A 6,807-nucleotide genomic window follows, 5' to 3' on the forward strand; every position below is an offset into this window, starting at 1 on the left:
TATAATCCCCATGGCTCTCTGTTTTCTGCACTTTGGCCCCTTCTCTATTTATCATTTGGATTCATCCCTGGCCAGCTCCTAGAAGCAACTTGAGGCCAAGCTAATGAGTCTTGTCCTTACTTTCTTTGTACCCAGCATGATGCTTGTCACACTAGTAATAGTATAGAGCCAAGCTGGAGAAAACCACAGATGGAAAGGCATAGATGTTTTGGGCAGTTATCCTATATTGTAAAAAGGACAGTGTTTATTTCTTCAATCACTGTGTTTTACTGACCTGTGTAGATGATGGGTTCCATGTTGAGGCATGCTTGGGAGAGCAGGGTGAAATTCAGTCAGGCACTGAAGATTGTGAGATGAACTCATTTCCTGCATGTGGGGGCTGTGGAGCTCTGCCTTTGAAGCACTTGAGAAGGTCACCAGCCATTTTGCGAGAGACAGCAAGCCACGGTGTCAGGATGTGGTCTGACTCGGGAAATGGCAGGAGATCCAGGACTCGCAGGTTTGGCTGCCCAGGCAGGAAGGGAATTGAGAGATTAATGGGAAGAGCTATGCAAGATGAGTGGGAGGCATGGATCTGGGGTCCCCTTCATTCCTCCCCTTGAACACTCCATGGGCTCAGAGAGTAGGTACCACAGAGGTTCCCAAGGGGAAGTAGGAGAATTTTACAGGTGAGCAGAGCTGCATGAGGAGACAAGGAGGTAAAGCTGTATATTGAAAAATTATTTGAGCACATACATCCCAGTGGACACGTGCCCAATCCCTTCTCTCAGCCTGGGGCTGTGCACTGATTCCAGAAGGGCAGCCTTGCTTGGAATGGTACTGAAAGCTTCTCCATGGGAACAGCCTTCAGGCCTGGCTGGTTTATGAAGTGTGGAAGCACGAGTGTCGCACCTCATAAAGCATCTCCACGCCCTGCAGCGTGCAGCTCATCAGCTACACTCCAGCCCTCCGGAAAGCCTCTCAATGGCCACCCACGTTCCAGCTGAATGTGTGCACACCGCTTGGCCTCCCCCCAGCTTTTGCCACTGCTGTGGCTTGGTGGCAAGGATCCTTTGGGTCCTCAGCAACAAGGTGGGATTTGGGAGCAATTTTCTTAACTAGTGTCACCAGGGCACCTGTGCACTTGGATTCATGGCTTGGGGTGGCTTCTGCCCCTGGAGGGCTTCCTCTTGTTGTTCCTGGCCCTTCTGCTTGCAGTATTCCACTTCCTGACACAGACAGGCCGCCTTTGGGGCTTGGTCTTGGGGGAAATGAGCCAGCGGGGGTTTTGGGGGTGGACATCTATGTGTAGGTTTCAGTTCCGGGACCACCCTGACCCAGCCAGCACATTGGTCTTTCATGTCAACAGCATCTCAGTGAACTATCAGTTCAGGTTCCTTGAAGGGACAGTTGACGAGTCCCTCTGCTGCCATGACCTGAAAGTTCCTCTGAGAATAGTGGCCAGTGGAGCTGCCAGTCCTGGATCTTGGGCATCTGGATGGGTGAATAAGGTGGTCAACCTCAGCAGCTTTGCCTGGAAAGTATGGGAGATACCCCAACCCAGATAGATGTCTGCAAGAGGCAGAGCTATGGTGCTGACTTCCGGAGTTCTGTCATCGATCAACACTCCTTTCAAATGTCTACTTTGACCCTGTCCAGCACCATTGGTACAATTGCCTGATCAGCCAGTTGTGCCCAGATGTTGCTTGTGGAGCTATCTGGGCCATCTTCTCAGCCTCTGGGCCCTTTGCACAATGATTTGTTCAGGGTGTAGCAGAAGGGAGGGTTTCTGGAACATCTCTGAGGCTATGCTGAAGAGAGAAGGGGGTTGTCCTCTTGGTGTTTTTGCTTCTCCCTGTCTCTGTAAGCACTAAAAGAGAAAATTCTGCTCCAACTAGGCTGTCTGAAAGCACTCTGTGTCATTTCAGCACAAATACAAGGAAGCACACATACACAAGCACACACACACACACACACACACCCCAGCACACACACAAGCTCAGTGTTTCGATGTCCAGGGCTCAGCACACACTCTCCCCTAGGATTATGCTGAGCTTTTCAAGCTGCAGTGGGTGACGGAACAGTGGCCTCTGGTCTCTACTCCCATGAAGATCCAAATCTCTTGGCCCAGGGTGATCAGTGAGCAGAAGTTTGGAGGGAAGGGCTGCTGCCCCAAGCCCTGAATACAGAGCATGGAGCAAGATCAGGACAAGCTTGGGGTGGGAGGGGGCTTGATTTGGGTCCCCTCTCCCCTTTCAGAACCTTCTTCTACAAACAAAATTCTGTTTTGTGTGGGTCATGTGGGTGGGGCATGGAAATTCATGAAGGAGGAACATTCAGAATAGAAACTGATACCTTAATCATTTTGTCAAACCAGGTTTCAAATGAAAATACCCTTTCAAATTCCCAGCAAATACGTACCACCTCTCTTTGACCCTCATCCCGTCCTTGGCCTGCACTTCATCCCGATGCCTCCTCCATCCTGACTGCTTGCTTGCCTTTGGAGTGAGGCTCCAGGCACAGGGAGGCTTGAAGACAGAGTTAGGGGTGGGTTGAAAGCTCAGGAGTGGGATGGGAGGGTCTAAAACTAGTCACAATTTACTCATGTTGTCTAGGCTGAATGATTTTTTTATTGAGGTGTAATTGACATATAACATTATGTTAGTTTCAGGTGTACAACATAATGATCTGACATTTGTACATATTGTTGACTTAATGATTTACAATACCCTTGCTCTCCAAAGTATCCTAATTTAGACAAGTTACCTGAAAGCCCACTTTACTTGCCATTGATTTACATAACTTGTTTTCATATTATCCCAAGAGGTCCCTATATCTAAAAGGTTGCTTCAGAATGTCTCATGGCCATTGGCAGATCCCAGCTCAGGTAGGGAGGACAGAAGCAGGAGTGTAAATGACCTCAAGACAGCCCTGGAGACCACACCTGGAATTCTAGGAGCTTCCTGTCCATTGTTACAGGAAATTCCTAAAGAACGTCTGTCCGTTCCCCAACTATTAAGTCTGCAGGGTACTCAGATGGCGCCAGAGAATGTAGGTTGGCAGTGGGCTGGTTTGAGGGATCTCCTGAACCGCTGAGCTTTCCCAGGCAGCCAGAAACTATCTGAGGGCTCCTGGGCCTGTCCTGGCAGCCTGCAGGTACAGGCAGCTGGGACTCTCAGGAGCCAGGGTGGTGATCTTTGTGGATTACCAGGCCCAGCTGGGGCAACCTTTGAGTAGAGGTCTGGATCTCCTCAGAGAAGATGGTTGATTCTTTTCCAGTAACTCACAGCTTTGCTGCAGCAGGACTGACTGCTCTACCATATTAATGGGAAACAAACACATTGTTTTGTTGTCTTTGATTTCCATGTTAGGCTGGAGTGTTCGAGGGCTGTTTAAAATTTAATAAGACAGAATAAAATAAGGAAAAAAAAATCCTTTGGGGCATCTGGCTGCATCGGCTTTGTTCATTCTGGTTCTGCATTTCCAGCAGCAGATAGCTGACCCAGCAGGTACAGAGAGTAGCTGCCCTTGCCCCTCCAGGGCTCAGGGCTGGCTTCACCCTCCATACTGGGAACAGACCCACCCTTGGGAATACATACAGTTGTGGCTCAGGAGATAATTGCTGCTCTTGCCACCCCCTCTACCCCCAAGAGTGAGGAGAAGCCCAGTTGGGGAATGACTTCACAGACATCCAGCTGATACCAGAGTTTTCCACAGACAAGATTCAGGAATGGGGCAGCCCTTCCATGGAAGGGAAGGGGTGGAATGTCCTCAGAGAGGAGGAGAGACACTGGATGGTGAGGGCATCTAGAAGAGATGGCTGAGGAGTGAGGGTACAGTTAAGTAAACCTCCCCCTGATTTGTACCTTATACCACCCTTATACCAGGTGGTAGGGGCAAATTAGCCAGGTAAAGCCCCCTCACCTTTTCCTCTGACACTACCAGGCTATGTTCTGGAGCCCTTCATTAAAGAGGCGCTCGACTCTGTTGGAACAAAGGCTATGCTTTGGCTCTGTGAAGATGGCCAAAAGAGTCTTCCAGGTGAGAGGTAACACTCCTTTCTATCAGATGACAAGACAGGGCCCTTCCTGTGTGGGTTCCATACAGGAGAGCCTGGGTGGCCGACTGCATGGATACCCTCCCCATGTGGATCTCTTCAGAGGATGCAACAGGTGAAGAAAAGCACCTCTCCCATGCCACTGAAAGGACACTTAGGGAAGGGTCAGGTTCTTTTTTTTTTTTTTTTTAGATTTTATATATTTATATATTTTATATATTTTTTTCCCCAATTTATTTATTTTCAGAAAAACAGTATTCATTATTTTTTCACCACACCCAGTGCTCCATGCAAGCCGTGCCCTCTATAATACCCACCACCTGGTACCCCAACCTCCCACCCCCCCGCCACCTCAAACCCCTCAGACCGTCTTTCAGAGTCCATAGTCTCTCATGGTTCACCTCCCCTTCCAATTTACCCAAATTCCCTACTCCTCTCTAACGCCCCTTGTCCTCCATGCTATTGGTTATGCTCCACAAATGAGTGAAACCATATGATAATTGACTCTCTCTGCTTGACTGATTTCACTCAGCATAATCTCTTCCAGTCCCGTCCATGTTGCTACAAAAGTTGGATATTCGTCCTTTCTGATGGAGGCATAATACTCCATAGTGTATATGGACCACATCTTCCTTATCCATTCATCCGTTGAAGGGCATCTTGGTTCTTTCCATAGTTTGGCGACTGTGGCCATTGCTGCTATAAACATTGGGGTACAGATGGCCCTTCTTTTCACGACATCTGTATCTTTGGGGTAAATACCCAGGAGTGCAATTGCAGGGTCGTAGGGAAGCTCTATTTTTAATTTCTTGAGGAATCTCCACACTGTTCTCCAAAGAGGCTGCACCAACTTGCATTCCCACCAACAGTGTAAGAGGGTTCCCCTTTCTCCACATCCTCTCCAACACATGTTGTTTCCTGTTTTGTTAATTTTGGCCATTCTAACTGGTGTAAGGTGATATCTCAATGTGGTTTTAATTTGAATCTCCCTGAGGGCTAATGATGATGAGCATTTTTTCATGTGTCTGATAGCCATTTGTATTTCTTGATTGGAGAAGTGTCTGTTCATATCTTCTGCCCATTTTTTGATGTGTTTGTCTGTTTCGTGTGGGTTGAGTTTGAGGAGTTCATTATAGATCCTGGATATCAACCTTTTGTCTGTACTGTCATTTGCAAATATCTTCTCCCATTCCGTGGGTTGCCTTATATTTTATATTTTAAATGGATAAAAGAAAATCAGTATTAACATGAACCATCGGGTGGCTGACTTATACATAGTGATCTTTTTTTTTACTCAATATTGTTCAATATAATATACAGACCTATAAATTATAAACCACTTAATTGCTATCATATTTGCAAATGCCATTGACTTTTGACATTTCATCAAAATCTATTTTACTGAAATACGTTTTTATTTTTTATTTTGTTTAAAGATTTTATTTATTAATTTCTTTTTCCAATTTATTTATTTTCAGAAAAACAGTATTCATTATTTTTTCACCACACCCAGTGCTCCATGCAGGGTCAGGTTCTTTGAGGAGGACACAGCTACAGGGACTTGTACCTGTGCTGGAATGAGGCCATATTAGACATATGCAGATATCAACCTAAAAAACAAACCATCCAGCTATTTTATTAGCAAAGTAAGTTTAGGAATAGCAATGGAATTGCAATTTGGGACAAGCAAACTATGGAAGAACAATAGCCAAGTCTGAAGAGACAAAAGGAAGGCCAGCTTTTTTAGGCTTTAGGAGAAAATCGAGAGGCTTGAACAAAAGTGCTTTGAAGAAGAGGAGGAGTTTCAGGGCATGGTGGTTTGTGCATTGTTGCTGGGGTAGGGAGTGACCGTGCTTCTGCTGGTTCTGTAGGCTACAATGAGTGGTGTGTGTGAGCGCTCCCCCTTCAGGGCTTTCTGGCTCCATTTTATTTATTTTTATTTTATTTTTTATATTTTTTTCTTTTTTCAAAATTTATTTTAAATTTTTTATTATGTTATGTTAGTTACCATACAGTACATCATTAGTTTTTGATGTAATGTTCCATGATTAATTGTTTGTATATAAGACCCAGTGTTCCATTCAATAAGTGTCCTCCTTAATACCCATCACCCCCCTCCCCTCTAAAACCCTCAGTTTGTTTCCTGGAGTTCATAGTCTCTCATGGTTCATCTTCCTCTCTGATTTCATAAAAATCATCTATGAAAAGCCCACAGCGAATATCATTCCCAGTGGGGAAAGCTGAGAACATTTCCCTTAAGATCAAGAATACGACAAGGATGCACACTCTTGCCACTATTGTTCAACACAATACTAGAAGTCCTAGCAACAGCAATCAGACAACAAAAAGAAATAAAAGTTATTCAAACTGACAAAGAAGAAGTCAAACTCTCTTCGCAGATGATGATATTTTATGTGGAAAACCCAAAAGATTCCATCTTCAAATTAGTAGAACTCATACAACAATTCTGTAATGTGACAGGATACAAAATCAATGCACAGAAAACAGTTGTTTTTCTATACACTAACAATGTAACTGTAGAAAGAGAAATTAGGGAGTTGATTCCATTTACAATAGCACCCAAAACCATAGGATATGTTGGAATAAATTTAACCAAAGAGGCAAAGGATCTACACTCTGGAAACTACAGAACACTTGAAGGAAATTGAAGACACAAAAAGATGGAAAGACATTCCATGCTCATGGATTGGAAGAATAAACGTTGTTAAAATGTCTATGCTGCCCAGCGCAATCTATGCTTTCAACGCCAT

The sequence above is a fragment of the Neovison vison genome, chromosome 7 (assembly GCF_020171115.1).
Source record: "Neovison vison isolate M4711 chromosome 7, ASM_NN_V1, whole genome shotgun sequence".
In the NCBI taxonomy this organism is placed as follows: domain Eukaryota; kingdom Metazoa; phylum Chordata; class Mammalia; order Carnivora; family Mustelidae; genus Neogale; species Neogale vison.